The sequence below is a fragment of the Andrena cerasifolii genome, chromosome 7, assembly GCF_050908995.1.
Source record: "Andrena cerasifolii isolate SP2316 chromosome 7, iyAndCera1_principal, whole genome shotgun sequence".
In the NCBI taxonomy this organism is placed as follows: domain Eukaryota; kingdom Metazoa; phylum Arthropoda; class Insecta; order Hymenoptera; family Andrenidae; genus Andrena; species Andrena cerasifolii.
Window position 1 is genome coordinate 10,947,002 of NC_135124.1, and position 20,435 is coordinate 10,967,436.

The 20,435-nt window shown below is 50.2% G+C and overlaps 2 protein-coding genes across 4 annotated transcripts in view; one reads left to right on the plus strand and one right to left on the minus strand.

The window, feature by feature from the left end:
* The window catches only part of LOC143371332 (EF-hand calcium-binding domain-containing protein 11), an 18,959-nt gene extending 12,893 nt beyond the window's left edge, over positions 1 to 6,066 (minus strand). The window contains exon 1 of the mRNA XM_076816364.1: positions 5,900 to 6,066. The gene's annotated coding sequence lies outside the window, so the exon portion shown is untranslated. The remainder of the gene's footprint in view (positions 1 to 5,899) is intronic.
* Positions 6,067 to 6,228: 162 nt separating this feature from the next.
* LOC143371115 (uncharacterized) overlaps positions 6,229 to 20,435 on the plus strand; it is a 297,394-nt gene continuing 283,187 nt past the window's right edge. For all 3 annotated transcript variants that reach the window (XR_013085976.1, XM_076815997.1, XM_076815998.1), the window contains exon 1: positions 6,229 to 6,966. The gene's annotated coding sequence lies outside the window, so the exon portion shown is untranslated. The remainder of the gene's footprint in view (positions 6,967 to 20,435) is intronic.

Here is a 20,435-nt window from a genome sequence, read left to right on the forward strand (position 1 = left end):
CCGCTCGTATTTCCCTCGCGCGAGCAATACGAATTGTCGGCTGCGCGCACGCGGCCAGCGGTAGATTATCGTCGACGGCGCAGCAATTCTTGCGGCCTGACACGGTGTAATATTTCAACGCCGCCTTGACAATATTTTTCACCGTTCCGAGCACCGCGGTGGGTATATCGCGAGAGTAGGAAATATCAGTGGATGTGCTGCGGCCTTATGCGCCGCTCTGACATGATTGCTGGAAGATCGCGATAGCGTCGCGAGCCACGCTCAACTTCCTTTCGCAAGCGAAACTTCAACGTTAACCTTTGCCTGGTTCCGTGAAAAATCGCGCGACCGTTATTATACGGGCGTTGCTCAGCGTCCCTCCTCTCATTAGGCACTCGAATTCACGGGCCTGCGGCTCCGCTCGCGAAACCGCCACCGTTTGATAACCGTTCCCCGGGAGTCGGGATACGTTAGACCGGTAAACGCAGCAGACGCGGGTATGAATTAACGTGGCGGAGCAGCGGGAAACATCGCGTCGTGTCCTCGATTGTGCGTGGCGCAGGGGGATCCTTCTTTCAGGTTTGACGAAAAAAAAAAGGAACGACAACCCTTGGAAGAACGGAAAAGCCATCAGCGCTGATAAATAAAATGTTAGCGCTGCACCGTCGCACCGACTGTCTGCTCTGGCGCGTATTCTTATTAAACGCGCCTGTATACGTATATACACGTACACTTGAACCCCCTGCTTTTCGCCTGGGGTGCGTTAGGGGGTGCGTGGACGATGTGGTGGCTCGGTGAGGCGCGCCCACGTATAGATCCAGCCACCCTGGCTCTCGGCGCTACCGCTACCGCTGCTACCAGTGAAACGCGTGCACTCCAGCCAAACAAAAGCGACCTGCGCCACCCTCGCCCCGCTCCACCCTCATCCGGCAGCTTTGTGCCGCTCTTACGTAATACTCCGACTTATGTCTACCTATACCAGATTGATCGAGCTTACACGACTCTGTGAGCACATAACCTCCGTTCAGCTTTAAGGAAATTGGCGAATCGACCTCTCCAGACCACTTTCTCAAGGGACTTTATTTACCGTCGAATGCAAACGAGATTAGAAGACCCTGCATACATTCCATTCGAACACTCCAAGTGATAGGCGAACGGTTTTACGAAGACACGCGATCCCCATTCGTTTACTTTAGAAATTGCAAGCTGAGCGTTTGCTGCTCCGTCACCCGCGGTTCGACCAAGAAGCAACGAGTTCCTCAGCGAATGACAAAGTCCGCGGGTCGTCGACGCCGCGAAAAGCCTCACAATACCGAAGCCGAGCCCTTGTTCGCGGCGCGGTGGCAGCGTTTCTTGGCGACGCTCTGTTTCAGGCGCCGCCGTGGAGAACAACGGGGCAACGGTTTCCCCTTGTCCTCCAAAGAAATCTCGTCGACCGGGCCGCGACGCATCGTTTGTGCCTTCAATAATCCGATGAGCGAGCTTCCGCCGCAATGGCAATGCTCGGCGGATCGCGCGGTCCCCGCTACATTTCCTCCTTCCGCGTCATTATGTCGCCGGAGACAAAGACGTTCGTCGTTGGATTTTCTTCGCCGCGTCACCGCCCGCTTAAATAGACGTCGCTTAACGGGGTAGGAAGCGAGCCACCATCCATAATTATTGTACCGCGGTTCGAGGATCCGCGTAACGCGCGCACGCGGCGGAATGGAAATTATCGTCGTTAATGAAAGGCTGAGAACGCGCGCCGCGCCGGTATTCGTTTCGACACGCGGCCTCCTCTCGACACCTCGACGACCGCGACGGCGACGACGAGCGCGAAAAATGCCAAGAAATCGTGACACACCGGTACCCGGCTTTAAACCGCGTTTATTATGTGGAATGCAGAGAAGTGCCGAGTGGCACATAATTTTTTGCGAAAAAGAAGCTCGACTTACTCTCGAGGATTCCGCCGTTCGCCTTTCAGCGAGTTCTTTTTTCCTCTCTCTCTCCGCGCTCGCCATTTAACTGCAGCCCCTATTTGCGAGCGCGTGACTAGGCAATATTAATTCCTCGGCGGGGATTTAGATTTTTCATCGGGCTCTCTCCATCCGTCATGCAAGTGGCGCTGCGAAAAGAAATTGAGAAACTTGTTTCTGCGCTGCTCCCCAGCAGCCAGAAGAGGAGTTTCTTTCACGATAATTCTTCGCGCGGTGCTCGGCAGTTAACAAAACAATCTCATCTCTCGTCGGTGCTCCGCGAACGCCGGCTTTCAGGCAGTCCTCGCCGCGGCAAGAGGGAACGGGATGACAACTGGACAATCTCCGTAACGAAACTCGTTTAAATGTGCCGTGACTGGATGCAGGAACGCGCGAATGCATCGTGCACACAGAAAAATCGAAGGATCGCTTGGAAACGGGAGGAGGGCCGCGATGAAAAGGGGCCCGAGAAAGGGCCTGCTTTAGATTTTGGTGAGGTTCCTTGCGAGCGGCGACCGTCCACCTTAATTGATTCGCGCGTTAACAAGAACCGCGCGATTTACGTGCTCGTACACAATTACGAGAGGATCGCGAGTTCGCAATCTCGTGTCCTTCTCCTGATCCTAGCTGAGTGCCACTTCGAGCGGGGCGTTTTTTTCCCCCGGCGCGATACTCCGCCGCTCGTAAACACGGGAAAATTATCGTAAGCTCGGGTAAAAGGTGGCGGCGGCAATGTAACTCCAGCCTTCTCGCTGTTTATGCCTTCTGCCCTTCTGGCGCGAATGGGAGAGAGAGAGAGAGAGAGAGAGAGAGAGAAACGCCAGTAACATAAAGTAGCGTCGTCTGTTCGTTAGTTACACAGAAAATTTTCGATTACTTTCTTTCCGCGTCGGCGGCCCGGCTCCTCGTTACCCCTATCGACGCAACCGAGTCGCAGCGTTGCGCTCCATCGGCGTCGCTGGGCCGTTTCCTCCGGCTCGCGGATCGTTTCCACCCATTGCAAATCGATCGCGCGAGTATAGGACGAGATCAGACTTCGAATGGACTAGAAAATTTTCGATTACGCTCTTCCTGGAACGATGGCGCAATGTTTCGTTGGAGTGTTGACGGTTCGGGGCTGTACGGTCACGTTCCATGGGCGACAACGGAGTTGCCTGCATTTCTCTCGTTCGTACGTTACGTCGTTTCGGCTGCCGGGAGGTACGTGATCGTTTAATATATATCGATGAATCCACGGGGGTGTACGGGTCGTCCGAAAATCGATCGCGTGGGCAGCGGACAAGATCGCAGCTCGAAAGGAGCAGTAAGGCCGATCTGTAAGAGTGTCGTACATTGTTGCACGCACCGAGGCCAACGCGGGCAAAGAGAGATGGGCAGAGGGTAGAACAATAGCCGCGGAGGAACGGAGGGGGTGGGACGCGGCCGTAGAAAGCAGAATAAAGGTGCCAGGTAATGTGATATATGGGATCGATTTGAATCGGGCGTTTAAGCTGCGAGCCATAATTCAATCTCAATCGTTTTCTTCTCTGTTCCTTTCGTCTATCTGTACCTTCCACTTCTCCCCAGTCCTCTCTTTCTCCTGCTCGCCCATGTAGCGATCCCCCCAAGGGCACGCTCGATACTCGATATATACTTAGGTACGTCCGAGCTACTCTGGTACTACCTGGTCGTGCATCCTATAATATATACGCATATCGCGAATCGTTGACTCCTTTAAGTCTCGTTCACACTGGATTTTTCGGCGATGGAGATTTATCGAGCCGCCTCTTGCCCTGCTGCACGAGAGCGACGCCGTTGCTGCCTATCCTTTTACGGACCTTCCCGGTTCGCGCGGGCTTGTAATGTCTGGCATTACCATAAATGTAATGAATTGAAGGGCGAGGAGTTCGAAATTGATTCGAGTAACTCCGAGCTCTGGGGCTTTTGAATAATGCGGGGGATTAATTACGGATTTGCCGAGGGGTGTGGTAAGAAGATGCGCGTTTGGAGATGCGTTACACGGTCGGTGGCGCTCAAGCCTCCCGTCGCACACGCATTCGCTTTTATGCAGGAATGTACGTGTAAGAACGCGTGTCGAGTTGTCTGGGTTGGGGCACATAAGAGACGGAGAGCCGACGACATTAAGAGAGGGACTCTGAGGGGAGGCTCTGTCAAGGTCCCCGAAATAAGGTAATTAATATTAATTCAGGAATATCCTGATGAACCGCGAAATTCGGACAGATATGAATGTACTTGTGACTCGGATAACAAATACATTTGGAGGACTAATCATCTTCTTCCTGTACTAACATTTGCATTTACCGAGATATGCATACAGAGTGTTAGAACATCTTAGCCTGCTACAAAATCTCAGTCTACTCCATTTGACTCGTACCGCGTGTTGTGGGGAACCATGTACCGTGAGCCACGAAAGTATTCGAACGCTCGCTATTAGAACTGTAAACAATACAAATATACATGTTAGACTTAAGTTCTAAAAGTAATGTTGTAACTACTGTAAGACACAAGTATCGAGATTATATATATGAAATTTGAAATGAATCGGATAATATTTGTAGAAGTTACGAAACATTTATTGCAAACATGTAATGAAACAGGGTCACAAAAGTATTCGAACGGCATTAATTATAAATATTAATTTAAAATAAAGTGCGTATAATTAATGTCGTTCGAATACTTTTGTGACACTGTTTCAGTATGTATTTGCAATAAATGTTTCATAACTTCTAGAAATATTATCCGATCCATTTTAAATCTGATATATACAATCTCGATACTTCTGTCTTATAGTAGTTACAACATTACTTTTAGAACTTAAGTCTAACATGTATATTTGCATTGTTTATAGTTTTAATAGCGAGCTTTCGAATACTTTCGTGGCTCACTGTATACTTTCTCATACTTTATTAACCCCGCAAAGTTCGTTTCGTGTATCGCCGGATTTTCCGCGAAACATTCAAACGGTCTGGGCACAATGCAAAATGTTCTCCGCTTAAAATTCAATACACTTTTGTGGAGTTGTGCATACGGTCTCCGTACGAGGTCCCCTGTGCCGTCTCTTAATAAGCGGAAAAATTACAATCAAGATGCTTCGGTGAACGCGAGCCACGCAGAAAACACCAACCCGGCGGTGCAATTCCACCGGGGCGCCGTGGTAATCAAGCTAATAATAAACGAGGCAAAAGAACGAAATTCCCTCTCCGTCTGTTTATAGGAATATCAACGTGCTCAAGGACAATATCCAGGTAGGTACTGACTCTCGGTGCGCTGTTTACATTGGCCAGGGCTGACTCAGTGCAGAGTTACGCAAAATTTTATTTCCAATTAAAGAAAGGAACGACGCCTCGAAATAAGTGCAGTTTCATACAACGAAGCAATCTCATTATGTTTACTGCATGCAAGTCGAGAACGTGCTCGAAAACCTCGGACTACTTAAGAACACTATTAATTTGAAAGCAACGCTTGAATGTATAATAAGTAACACAATTCGTTAAACAGGCTATAGAAAATTAAATTATATTTCAAATGTTATCTCCCGTTTGGAGCGCAGGGGATTTCGACTGTGCAGAGAAAGAGAGAAAAAGGATAGGCCCGTGTGCGAAATGGAGAAAGCAAAGTTCGAAGAGAGGGAGAAAGAGCGAGAAGGGGATATGGGGTCCCGTGCTCATTCGTTTCTGCAGAAGAAGACGGCTGGGCAAGGGTGGGGGGACGTCGGAACGGGAACCGCGCGAGCAGTACACGCGCAGCCGCCGGGACACGCGCATCCCGTGTATATTCGCGCTCTTCCAAACGTCCCAGGAGGAGCCCGCGAAATCTCGATTAACGCGGCATTGTACAACGTGCCTCGCGACCGTGATCACGACCGATCACTCGGTTACGCGCGTGTGCCCCGACTCGCCCATTAATTTCCGTCTCGAAGCACGACCGCGGGAATCTCACGGAGAATGACGTACAAGAGCGCTCACCCGACGTCCGTGCCGTGGAGAAAGCATCGTTTCTCGCCTGGTCACCGAAATGCAGCTGCGCCGGACACGATCGTTGTTTAGACAGGAGCCGTCCTGGTACAATATAGGCATCGGTGTTTCGCAGCGGGTCCAGAGTTGCCACAGGTAAAAATCAGTATCGAAATCGATGCCAGTGGCGACGGAGCAAAAACCGCAAGAGCAGCCGCAGCGACGTGAAGTTGCAGCGGAGCTCGAGATCGGCCAATTGCGATTCTTGAACGCCGATGGCGCGGCGATCGTGCGGTTCTAGTCGCCTTGTCGCCGGCGAATTCGTGAAAAAGCCTGTCGCCGAGGGCATACCCCCGTGCCGCCAGAAGCTCCGCGGCTCGGGCCGCTTTCCATTCAGTGCGAAAAGTAAACAGAGCCGAAGACGCGCGCGGCGCGCGCATTCTTTCGAAGGACGTCCCGGTGTGCTGCCTGGCGTCGGAGAATTTAGTCGGTTGACGAGTCGCGCGCGTACCTCAAACGTCTCGGAGCAGCGTCGCTTCCCGCGGCTTCGCCTTTTAAACGCCACGTGGGCTTTCCTTTTGTTCCGTGTCTCCGTCTGCTGTGCGTTGCGTTATTTCGGGCGCGTGTAATCGCTGTCGAGTGAATAATATCCGCGAGTGTGACGGGCCGCGTTTCTCGTCGAACAGTCCTGCCGCGTGACCGCCGGCTACCACCTCGTAGAAAACTGTCGCCGGCGGGAGAAAGGGAGAGGAGAGAAGAATTTCGTGGAATCGAGGACCGCGAATTCGGGAATACCGCTCGGTGGAACCGGTTATATCGTGGGAAGCCAGCCTCGGGGCAAAGGGCCCGCTCGATAGAAGGGAGAAATCGGCGGGAAATTATTTAGCGAGGGTGCCTCGACGATGACACCAAAGAGGGCGCGACAGGATATCAACGGATGTGATTGAAGTGTGACGCCAAGTGGATCCAGAACAGGTGCATCGAACGTCGAACGGCTCTGCTTCGCTTCCGGTCCAGGATGAGGCGTCGAACTGTGACCTTCCCTCGTGACGAGTAGCTCTGTCCTTCGTCTACGGCCGGTAAGTCCTTTTTCCTTACGTTATTTCCTTGCAATCGCGCTAAGCCTTCCGGTGCTGGGAAGGCTTTCTAATGTTCGCTCCGCGGGGCACGTGCGTTGAACGCCTACAGGCGTTCGGCCACTGTGGTTAACTATACGTAACCAACGAATTCCGCACACCGTGTATGAAAATTCAATACCGAAAGTATTAAAGCTGATGCCAATTATTATTGCTCGGATTTTTATTGAGCGTCTTTGCGAAGCTTTTTAAACGATTTTATTCAGCTTCGATCCTCTGTTTGTTTGTATGTTTGTATGTATGGTTCAAATCTAGCAACTCAAATTTAACCCACTTCCAAATATCCAATTGTCTTGAAACTTTGCAGGCATGCGTAGTTTGGATGACAATACAATATTTTTTAAAAAAATTAACCCCGACCGGGTGAAAAAATTACCCAGTCATCGATAAATGCAACCCATAACCACAAATCCAAACGACTTGAAATCAGCCACTCGCGTTCTTTATGAAAACGACAAAAAGTAAAACTAAAACTTTGCAGGCGTTCGTAGAATATCACCATCGATATTGAAGTACAAGGAAATAATTATTTTTTAGTTTTTAGTCTATTTTAATTTAGTATCTACTATATTTTTAATAAACGCGTTCAACTTAAAACTTTTTTTTATAAATATTTTATTTTTCAACAGCAATTGAGTCAATTTCGAAACGTTACAATATTTATGCAATTTTCGTAATGAAACAGAGAAAGAAATCTTGATCGTCGAATTCCTTCGAGAAATCACTTTAAGAAAAATACATTTGACGAGGCAGTCTCGGGTACCGTGAAACGCGGATTAATCCATGCAAGATACAAGCCGCAGAAAGAGATCGAAAGTATTGCATCCAATCGTTGCGCGTGTGTAAAAAGCCGCGTAGACACTAACAGTTGGGTCGGGAAGTGCAGTCAATTGACATGGGTTGCGATCGTGCATCCATTGGATTCGTCCTCTTCTACGTACGTTATATCTTCGTACTCGCGTTTCCTCTTCTTCCGCGGGTGTCTCTGGTTTGCTCTTTCTGTCCCCCCTGTCCGCCGATCGGTCGTTGTTTTTCCTTCTGAGAAGGGACTCGCCGGGTAGCGAGAATTAATGTCGAGTGCACAAGGGATTTCGAAGCAGCCAGTAGCTGTTTCCGCTATTGTCGCGCCTCTCTTCCTCTCTCTCTCTCTTTGTTCCCCTATACGTGGGCGCCTCCCCCTGGTATTCCATATCGCGAGCGCGATTTTTACGGGGAGATAAATCGGGAACAATACCAGTAGGGCGGCGGTTAATATCAGAGGATGTAATTATTCGACGATAGAGGCTAATAGAGCGAGCGAAAGGCTGGGGAGCCGTAAACGAACAAAAACGCCGGGGGCAGAATCCGGTCGAGGAAGATGTCTGCGGCGCGGTGAACTCTCCGCGCCTCTCGGGGAAAGTCTTACTCTAATTTCAGCGAGGTACGACCTCTCCTGGTCGTCTATCTCGCCTCGTTTTCGCGGCGTTCAGCGTTGGCCCTCGCAAAAACGAGAGGAACAAGAAGCGCGTGTACGTGCACGGCGCGTGCACTGATGGAAAGTAGGCAGAAGACGAAGCGGAGACGAATCGCTTGTCCTCCGCTTCCTTTCCTCCGGCCCGTCGAGAGATAAGTGTATGAGAGATGAGAGGGCAAGAAAAACAGAGTTTCCTCTTCGCGCCTCTCGGGCCAGACGAGGAATTTTCAAAGGCGCCTGGCCAGACGTCCTGAACTTGCGATCGTTCCGTTCGTCTATCGCAACAGTGCTCCCTTTGACGCTGAAAAACGGCACGCGCGCGAATTCCACGCGCGTCTAGTCAGGTACAGCCGATCAGGGCCGGCGAATCGATAGTGCGACATGTTTGACGACCGGTCGCATGAATGAATAAGCTTAGACGACCGATGCGTGACCGTTTAACCAAACGTAGGGACGCCGGCTTGTCTTTCACCTCTCTCGTGTCCGGACTCCATTACGTATAAAACAATATTAGTTCGGCCGCGTCAATGGCACCGGTGTTTATAAATAATTACCGCCAGGGACCGGGTCGGACGTGTCGATGGTCGAAAGAGAGACGAACAATGGAGCCTCGCTCGCCGGGGTGCAGGTAGACGGACGGGGGAACGAGCGAGAGGGATAGCAAATTAGATGACGGGAGAGGGGGTGTTGTTTGCTGCAGGGAGGTTCATTTTGAACGAGGAGCATTCTCTGCGCTCGTCTAGCTCGATCTAAACGGGCAATATTAGCTATTGACTCTGGCTCATGGGGTTTGTCGATGGTGGGCTAAGTGATGGCGCGGGTTTCACGAGTTCTGTACAGGGGATTTCGATCCTGTCTCGGCCAAAGCGATCGGTCGTTACAAGCGGGCCAAACTCTGCTAATTTCCCGGCCTCCTATGCTCGCTGACCCCCATGGTAAATAAAAGTAACACGCGGCGGAGAGGACTTCTCTGCCGTGTCACTTTTCCCTGCCCTCCCCTCGCGATTCGATTTGGCATTACGATCGTCGGTACAGCTGTCGACCTGTCTCGGGTTCGCGATCCCGTGCGCCGCTCCACGATGTTCGTGACCTATCCACAAAGCTTCCCGTTGGGGTTCACGGACGCTCGTAAAACTTGGCGTCGTGGGTAGGTGCGCGTATGCGTTTCCATGCCCTCGCTCCTAGCAGTTTGTCTCCTTCGAATGGCATCTGGTATAAATGGAAGTTTCCTTCCGAACGGACTTTTGTCCAGAGTTTCGTATTCATCGCGCGCCTCCTTCTCTACCCCACAGCGATAACTTTGTACGCCGCCGGAGAAAAGATTTCGATAAAATCTTGGCCGCGCCCCTCTGTTTATTTATTTCATCGCGTACGAGCTGGCGATGTAAAAACTGCAGGTGGAGAGGAGGCTGGATCGTTACTCGGTACGAAGAGGGATTCTTATTTCTGGGCTGAAGTACTACGTGGGTACGTTTTCAAAATGTTCAGGGGGGTGGAATCTGAACGGTTCCAGAAATCACGGGGATATGATCGAGAAGTCGAGTATCTACAATTTCATTCTTACTTTCCCAAAGTCGCGGAAGCCTCGGGAAGGTTCCAGGGTTGTACAATAGAAATTCCAAGAGTTTACATTGAATTTCGTCAATGAGGGCGCAGTGATCGTTACACAGTGGACCCATATTTGAGATTCTACAAAATACACTCGTGGCACAGGTTTTCGACTGCGGCAGGTCCATAGAAATGGATCGAAACCCTCATGATAAATCCCCAGCCTTCTGTGGGCTTTATTCGGCCTTCATTGTGGTGGATAGAATGGGACGAAATAGGTGTGAATGTAAATCCTATTCGCCTCAGTTCGGACCGTACAATGGAGCTCGAATATTAATTATTAACCGTACAGAGAATCGTCAAAAGGCATGGCGTTTATGATTTTCTTGTCACTCGCGTAAAAGGGAGAAAGACAGACAAGCAAGACAAAGCAGATTATTCTCGTAGGGGGCCAGTGTGCTCTCGAAGGCATATCCTTCACGTAATTCCAAAAATTTGTTCGCACTGCGAATCGAACCGAACGAAATTAAGCGAGCAGAGTATACACAGGGTGACCATTCAATTTCACGTTTAAGCCTGCGGAGAGGTTATTGTGCAATACGGTGGACGACGAGGAGAACGGGGGGCAGGTGGGGCGGCTCGGTGTCTCTCATATTTCCGGGCCCGATAATTATTCATTTTCCTGCGCGTAATTTGGCTTAATTTAATTGCAAACGACGGCTCGTCGTACGCGTTTGCGGAGATCTGTGTCCCCCTGCTGTCGGTTTATCTCCAACGGTAATAACCCTTTATGGATCCCGCAGACTGGCTTAATATAAACTGCGATTTAATTGCCGCGTCGCTCGATAAATCACGCATCGGCTATAAATCTGCCGGGGGTACCGTCGTCGTCGGGGCGACGCGATGGGGTAAAACGCGACGAGTCCTCGGGCAGGATCCAGTCCTTGTCGGTGAAAAGCCATGGACGCGCGCCATCGAGCATTTTCCGCCCAATTATTCGCCGGTGCGCGTGAATATGGATAAAACGGGCGCGGCGGGAATTTTCGAAAGCGAGAGCTTTCGACCGCGAGAACGCTCGATTTGGCGCGTCACCCTGACGCCTGGCCAAACCCGGCCGCTAACCGTTGATTCAATTCCAAATCCTTGGCTCGGCCGAATCCCACGATTATTCAGCACCGGCTGTAATTATCGAGTCACGTACGCTTCTCCCGCGTCATTAAATTCATCCCGCGCTATCGATAACTTGGCCCCAGCTACCTGCGCGTCCCTGCTCGTCGGCCGTTCCAGATTAATTTCGCATTTCTAGCCATCGGTTCCTCGGGCCATTGGTTGTATGCACACTTCCAGCCGCGTTCCCTCCGCTCGCTCGAATGTTTGACTGTTCCAAGCCGCGTTGCCTCGCGCTACAAGAAGAGTTTTACGGTAGCGTCTAAGTTGTTGATGGAAAGCCGGTAACTAGAGCGAAATAGGCGAGCGCGGGCCGGGCGAGAAACGGGGGAGAAAGAGGAATACCGTGAATTCTAGAGCTGCCAGCGAAGGTAGCGCAGGCACCACCGCGGAATATTGGGTGGTGCTGGATCGAGCGTCGTGCCGAGAGGAATTTCTTCCTTCGAATCTGTGCGAGCCGCTAGGCCGTCGACCCTCGAGCTACTTTGCGAATCATCGATTCGCGGTTGGGGAGGAAAAATCAGCTCCGCGTAGGTTCGTTTGCTAATTAAGAAGCCGTGGCAGCCTCCATTAGATGGCTGCGTATATCTGGGTGCAGCCGTTGCCGCGGTATCTCGCTGATCAAGTGGCGTCGCGATCGCGATTATTATTGTTATTCCTAGAACCCTGTCGTCTCGCTACCCGCGGATGAAAATGAAGGAGGGCGAGGGCAGGGAGGAGCAAGCACGGTGGAAAGTTGATTTCGAGCCGATAGTTGGTTGTAGTTGCTGGTAGTTGGCTGTAGTAACGGGCGATTAGGCAGATGCGGTTCTTATTGTTGCACTCGAACACGAGGCGGAATAACACTCCGGCCGCGGATAAAAGAGGCGAACTCGAACGGATCGACACCATCTGGTGTACCTGAGTGGCTGCTGCATTACCCTTGAAAGCTCACCGCTCTCGAGTGACGCGGCTCTCTCTCTCCAATGCCGCGGGTGCATTCATCGCGTAATTAACGTCTCGTAATTATGGCCGCGGATGGGAGAGAGAGAGAGAGTCTAGACGTCCCGTGGCCTCTCGCCCGCGCCAAACTACACTCTCTCCCGTTGCTGCTGGATATTATGAGCTTTCATGGGGCTTCACGTGAATAAGGCGCTTGGCGTTCCTCTGAAGAGGGTGTTACGTGCATTATGGACCCCTCGACGATGGACCAAGTGTTGGTCAACGAGCCGTTCATCGCTCGTTCAAGGTGCTACGCGTCTTGGCCTCTCTTTGACGACCAGTCTGCCCCGTCCTCTTTCTTCTCCCGCGAGTTCTCTCTCCTCCTTCTCTTTACCGAGACCTAAATCCGTATCGCTCGTTCTCCATGCACGCTTTTATGTCTCCTGGCCGATTCAGTGGCACACGTTGCCCGTCGACGGTGCACGCGCGCCTTCACCGTACCGCCAGGAATCCCTCCGCAGTCGACCAACGAACCCTAACCCCGCCGGCGGGGAAACCAATGGCGACGATCCTTCTTGCTCGAGCTTCCACTCAGACGAATGGTACCGTACGAACTCTCCGTTCCGTAGGTCCCTTAAGAACCACTTTCCACTCGCCACCTGCCAATGAGACCCCGTGCCGATTCTTTTCCCTGAAAGGGTTGCTATCCGCCCCTTCCCTCGCCCTGTATCGGCGCCAGGAAACGCCAGCCATAGGAAAGTCGATTCCAGCGATTTATCTCCTCGCTGTGGAAACTCTGCCTCGAAAGGGCACGGAATCCGGCGGCACATTCGTCTTCGTTTTAATTCGAGAGAACCCACGGAATCACGTTGCTCACGTTCGGTATTAGCATTATATTCGAGTGGTATCTCGGCAGGTAGTTCTCGGCGCGCTTTCGTTGCACGGTTGCGCAAAAACAGGAACGGCTAGGGCAAGGGGAATAATAATGGTGGCCAGTAACGCGAATAATGTCGAAAGTTAGACCGGGTGGAGCGACGTGGACGTTATGCACGGCGCTCACCTCTGACCTTGCGGTCGGCCCGGCGAACGGAAGTTATGCGTCTGGATCGTTTCGCGGAACAAGCAGGAAATGCAGCCCGAGCAAACCGTTACGAGCCACGAGGGAATCATTACCCGCCCGGTGCATCGTTCGTCGAGTCATAGAACGCGACTCCACCACCCCCGAGGACACCGTCGACTTTCGTCCTCGATGCTGTCCTGTCTCGCACCGTCTAATCCCACTGTTACAACCACGTCGCGGTGTATTGCCCGGCGCCGCTGCAGAGGAGAAAAAACGCAATAACACGGATCGCGCGGGCAAGGGTCAGCTCCCCGATTTAAATTCAAATTGCTACTACATTGCCGCGCCGCACAGTGGGAAAATTTCGCGGTTTTAGGGCCAAAACCACAAGAATAAATTTTAGAATTCGACAAAATAAATGCAAATGTCAATTGAAGAACTAATATCAAATGCCACCAATTTTGCCAATGCCACTAATCTTGTAATTATATGCATTTTTTTAAACACGATCCAGTGTGTCTTGTCTATATAACACACGACATAACTGTGACCGAGACTGGTTGACATGTTATACATTACAAACTTTTTTATTCTTTTTTAAACGATTTTAGTCAGCTTTGATTGCTTGTATTATTTATGTTTGTTTGTCGTCAGAAGCGATAACCCTTCTGCTACGCCCTGCTGTACTGTAGCAGAGGCATGCTCTAACAAAGAAAAAAGTGTATAAATGTAAATAATAAAAAAATCTTTATCGTTCGCAATTTTTGTAAGTGCTGTTTCTCGGATAATTTAGTTTCTCATATATTAGAACGTAAAAGTGCCGAATTTTATATATTAAAAATAAGTTTTGAGGTTTTCACCACGAAAATGGAAATAGTCCTTCAATTGACATTTGTATTAAATTTGTAGAATTAAAAATTTTCATTTCTGCAGTTTCGGCCATAAAATCGCAAAATTTCCCCACTGTGCGCCGCTTCGATCCCTTTGATCTCCTTTCATTTGTCCGAAGAATAACATAATTCAGATTTCTCTGCGCCCCGGGGTAGTGGCCTCCTCTCGTTCAACCCCGTTCCCCGAGCATGCCGGAAACACCTCTCGCAATCTCTTTCCAAATGAAATTCTATTTCGCCCACTGTTCCGCGCTCCGGGCGCGCTCTTCTTACCCGCCGTTCACTAATTGCGCCGAATGCCTAACGGCCGCCTAACAAAACACGCTGCAGCTTTGTCGGGCCTCCTAGGGACACGCGGGGAAGGCACGAGTCGCCATTCGATCGTAAAATTGGTCACGTGGCTAGAAATGTTTTGAACGCCCGCGTGTAGGAGGGAAACTCTCGTCAGAGGGGCGAGCCGCCTGGATCGAGCCCGCGATTCGTTATGTAAGCGGATGCGTGCTCGGTTTTACGGCGCCCTCGCTGCTCGTCACGCTACTGAAATCCCCGTCACGTGCGCGGGCGAGAGGAACCAAGTCAAAAGATGGCCGTGACCAAGCGGGGTACCAAAAAGAATCGTCGGAGTTCCTTCGGTAACCGCGTGACACAGTTCTTGGGTTACTATCGGAGTTTCGACGACGAACGCTTGCTCCGGCACGCTTCGACGCTCCCATACGAACGGGAGGGAATAAAAGATGCTCGGGTCGGAGGATATTCGACCGAGCTCTTACTATTTATTGCCGCCACTTGTCCGCGAGACGAATTTAATAGCGAGCAATATTCAGGCAAGGAAAGAGGGACAGCGCGAGCACCGCTAGCCCCGATACAGTATCAATCGCGGGGAAATATTGTCAATCGCCTGGCAATTTCGCCTCTATTCGAGGAGCCGCAAAGCCGCTTCGATATTACGCGAGGTCGAGGAGATGGACGAGAAACATGAAAAGAATCGCGATTGTTGGCGAGCAATAAATTACTGGACGGATATTACAGTCGCAATTACCTGCAGCTCGATTGATCGGACGAAAGCGGGGCTCCTCCGTTTGCCGGTGTTCAAGGGGAAGAGCTATCTCCCGTTCGCGGAGCTTCTTGGAGAATAATAAATGCCCGGTAACCAGGGCGGATATTATCTAGAGCGTCCCTGTTTGAAGCTCACCATTGCTTCCGGGCGATCGCGGGATTTTATGGGGAATTAAAAATTTTCCATCCCGCCCCGTGGCACGGTCGGACAGCGATGAATAAAACATCGTGTTCCGCGTGGGTGAGCCTCATTATTTACGCAGTTACGTGCTCACCTGCGCAATCCAAAATCAATGTAGCCGCGTCACGTAAATATCGACGAAGCCTCGACGCGGAGGCAGGACTTTTACACGCGTGTTTCACCGTTTACACCCCCGTGACATCGGGCTGAAAATCAATAGCATCCGTCCACCTCGGAAATATTCTATGCATTCCGGGACGAATTTTCAATATTCAGCCTGTCGACGGCCGCGACCAGCAAGATCAATCGTGTGAGGGGGTGGGGGAAAAAAAAAACGAGACCGAACGCGTCGATTCGCTTCGTCGCGGATCTTTCGCTGCGATCGTTCCCGGGCTCCATTTCGCCGAATCAATGGGCACACTGTCAAGGTCACCGGAGCTCTTTTACCTCGAGGACCCATTGGTCTCACCCCCGTGGACGCAGACAGCGTTCTGACGCTTGCCGAGGGGTGGCTAGGCATCCCCCTGTTCGAATTTCGCTTGTACGCGGCCACGTGGCGGGGTTCCTGGGGGGGAACCGTCCCGCGTCTCGTTCACCCGTAGATCGAGCTGTAAAATCCTGCCGAGAATCATTTCGCGGAACTGAAAGATTGATGCTGACACGCGCGCCAACCATTCAGACACTTTCCTTCCCTGCCGGCCGTGCGAGTTCGGCGCAACTTTGGATTAGAACGATCGATGATTCGTTCCGCTCGTTAAATCTCGGTCTAACTCGATCAAACGATCGCCCGCGTTTGCTGGGAAATCGTTTGAGCGAGGGGGATGATCGCTGCTCACGGAGATCAAAGGAAAGGAATCCCTTTTCGGGGGTAGTGAAAACGTGCTTTCCTCTTCGAAATCATTATTTTAAGCAGCGGTGGGAACGGGCAGGTTTTTGTGCGGTGAAGGGGTTTTTCAGCTGGGTAATAGATACATTCAGTCGTAGAATTAACTCTTCTCTGCTATCCAGTAACCATTCTCCAACGTTACGATTGAAGAATATTTCTCTTTACGTCTGCTTGTTTTTACAAAGGGAAGTCGTTTCGACCGGGGGATTTAATAGGCGCGTAAAGGAGGGATTTATTGGGCGAATAAAGCGGAACGCGTTCGTTACAGTGTTTTTCGATGGGGCGCATCGAATCGAACGGAATCGGAGTTTAGATAGGAAAATGGGGGTTCGGTTACTCGCGAGAGATAGAAGTAATTACACGGGCGGACCGGTGAACGCCTGTTGCCGTAATGATGCTTTTATGCCTCCCTCCTCGTCGAAAACCCAATCGTATATATTTGCACGCTGTCGTTCGCCGTGTCTGTTAATAATAGAATAGAAACGATGCCAATTTGTGGCTCTCCCTAATGCATCTGCGGCTGGCAAGACGATACCCGCCCCTGCACCCGCAACCATCCCCGTCTGCGGGGTAAACCGTCGACTGGGTCAATATTGAATGTCTTTCGAAATGCTGTTGGAGGAATTTCACGCGTCTCTCGAAATGGTCCCTCAAGGCTCTGTGAGTTTCGACGGTAACTCCAACCCCACCTGTTAATCAGAATCGAAGGGATAGGGTAATTGTGGGAGAGTTGCCGCGCGTTACGCAAAAAATTGTCACCGTGTCAAAAATTTGCAATGAAAATGTTTTCCAAGGATACATATTATTAGTTTAACATCTTGTGAATCTACTAGCATTAAAGAAAATCAAAATTTTAATATTTATCACCCTTAAAAAATTAAAACTAAAAACATCCTATGGCAGGAAAGACGCCGCACATGCGGGAGTGGTGCCGCATTTCGAAAAACGTTTAATTTTCGATTTAAACGAACAGCCTAAAGCAAATAAAATCGACAGTGTTGTATTTTATTACCGATAACCCTGAAATACCGAAGTTGCGGCGTCTCTCCCAGTGCCGCATCTCTCCCACAATTACCCTGATCTTCAACGAACGTTCTCGGCATTTTCACCCCCGAAGAAAGACGCGTGGAAAAAAAGATAATTTTCTGCGGCACGAACGAAGGTGAATAGTCGTCTCGTTCATTCCCGCAAATTCCTTTTTTACCTCAGCATCCATCGCATACTTTGCGACCGCGTCGAGACAGAACTCGCGCTCGCTCCGCAGTCAGACAATGCCTAATTATACGCAATCGTCGTGTAAGAGGTTTACAAACTTGGGATTAGCCCCGTTCATCCGAGAATAAATTCGTCCGCGGAGAATGGGGGATGATCGAGGAAGCAGGCTGAAAGCAACGGGGGTTGGAGCGAGACACCGAGATTTGGGAATTCGCTTCGGAGTTCGCTGCTTTCTATAGCGCGACGAATGAATAAGACAGTCGTCCCATTCAGGAATTGGAGTCGGATGCGTGCTCGAGGGCGTGCGAGGTTTTTGTCATCGACAGTCATCCTCGTTTATTATCATCGTCGCGAACCGTCGGGGCCATTTACGTTTTGGCGCGGTGATCATCGTTTCCATCCTCCCCCTGTCCCTCGTCCCAGTGTCTTCTGCTCGGGTTAACACGGCGGCTCTTTCGACGGATTTTCGTGACTTTTCCATCGTAGATAATTTGTTTCCCGCCAAGGGAGAACGAGTAGACGCAGCGGCGCTCCCGACATATCCGATTCAGATCCCCGATCCCATATCCGCGTTTTATTATTTGGTCGCGCCGTACGGCTAGGCAGATATTTTCCTTTGCCTCTCCACTTGCTCGTTTTTTCTCGTCGAGCCTCTTTCCTGCATTCTCTCCTGAACCATTTTCCCGGACGCGAAGGAAAAACAGCGTGCATATGTATGGGAGGCGGATGGGGTGTTTGCGCAGACCCGCCCCGTGTATCTTGGCTTTTATTATGTACTCATCTCCATTCTGATTTTAAAGCCGTTATATATCGATCGGCCGCCCCGCCGGGAGTGATCCGTGCTCGGTGCGTCTACGCCCTTAAACGGTCGAGTACAAATAGAATTGTAGCTATCGCGGTCCGAGCCGTCGCTCTGTTCTCGAGGGATAGTGATTAGGCTGAGAGTCTTTCCTGGTTCTCTCTACCGAGCCGCGGTGCAATCGTTGAGATTATCAAGTGTCCTCGTCTCTGGCACGCGAAGAAGCATCGCACAGGGCTCTTTGTTCGAGTATTCTCCTCCCGACGAGAACATTTCTGATCCATGGGAACAAGGGTATCGAACAGGGATTGAAACGGTTCCGAAAATAACTGTTTCGAACAGTTATATATCGGTTCTGACTGAAACAGTTATGAAGAACCGATATTCTGAATAACTGTTATGAGGAACCGAAATTTCGGAGTATATCGATTTCGGTTACGGTTCTATATCGGTTCTAAAACGGTTCTGGAATTGATTCTCGCATCGGTTTTATAGGAATTGAAATAAGTAGATATTACGCTTACAGATTACTGCATATTAAGAATTTATTTTCAAGAAATATTGCTAAGAAATTCAATTATCTATAATTTTGTTACGGTTTAAGCGAATTACTAATATATCGTTAACTAGGTTTCCGTTCATTCTCGAGCGATGCGGAGATAAAATAAATTTCAATGCCGAAAATAAACGCTCCACGCTTACTTGCGTTGGTGGTACAGCTAAAAGTACTTCCGCTAATTTGTATAATTCGGATGTATTTTCATTATTCCACTACGGCCAAATATCAGTGGACGATTTTAATCGCGGTTCTTTCAGGAAGTCGTCTAATTTATTTTCAACCGAACAGTGCGACGTACTAAAACATTGACGTAGATACATTACTGAGATGATGGTTAAAGCAAGAATAGACGTCTGCGTTCGAATTGCATTGACAAAATAAATCCATGCACAGCCATCGGAGAGTTAACACATATAACAATTTCGTAGGAGCAATATAAGAATCAATTTACGAACGGAAATAAACCGACTCCAGAACCGTTTTAGAATCGATATAGAACCGAAAAAATAACGATTTTAGAATCGTTATAACCGATATAGTATCGGTTATAGAACCGTAACCGAAATCGATATACTCAGAAATTTCGGTTCCTTATAACAGTTATCCAGAATATCGGTTCTTCATAACTGTTTCAAGAACCGAAACCGATATCATAACTGTTTTAAACCCCTGGTATCGAGTCATCGACAGCCACTGGCCTCGCATTATCCGCTAGTGCGAAGCCAGTAGATGTCAGGTTTGTTTTTTTTTCTATCTAAGCGAGATTCGATCGGCGAGATGCATTTGAAAATTCTCACAAGGGGAATCGTGCAGACGCGAAACGGGAGCGCGTTAAGCAGCTCGCGTTGCAGGGGTATAATGACGCTGCGGAATTTATACACCGAGTCCGCGCAGCCGATACCACCGCGGATCGAAGGAATATTCATTGAGGGGGATCTATGGAGGTGGTCCTCTCGACACGACGTCGAAAGCCACTCCGGATACTCCGGCAGCCAATATACAGCGATACATATCCGTTTTCCCTGGGAAAACCAACCTAGTCGAAAGGACTTGCCTTATTGAAAGCGGAGAAGGTCGTGGCGGCTGGGGGGGGGGGGGAGGGGGGTCTGAAGCTCGCTAAGAGAGGGTTTATTGAAGCCACCCACACTACCGTATTTATGATTCGAGCATCGTCCCTCGATAACGCTCAACTACCAACGATCCAACTATCGAGCGCACATGTACGTGCACGTAGGCGCTGATTTATTTAATAAATAGCGCGACGCCGGCATTCATATTAGATGCGGCGATGTACGAGCCTCGTAGGGTGGTGAACGCGGACCGGAGGGGGAGCAATGCCGCTGAGAAAGGAGAGGGAGAGCAAAATTGATTGAAATACTCGGATCGTTGTCTCGATCGCTCCAGAAGAATTGCCCATTTTTTTTGCTCTCGATGGTACACCGCCCCGCTCTGTGCATGGCAGTATTCGACGTCGCGCGAAATCTTGTACCGTTCCCCCCGCGCTTTTCCATTCATCTCGAGGCGTTGATTAAGCTTTCGGGCTGTGCGATGGCGCGATTACAGGATCCAAGGTGTTTGACTGTCGCTGACAAACGCACTGACTTCGCTCGGGATCGCTCTGAGAGCCTCTGACCCGGCAAGCAATAAAGGCCAGGCTCTCAATCTAAACATCCTGTC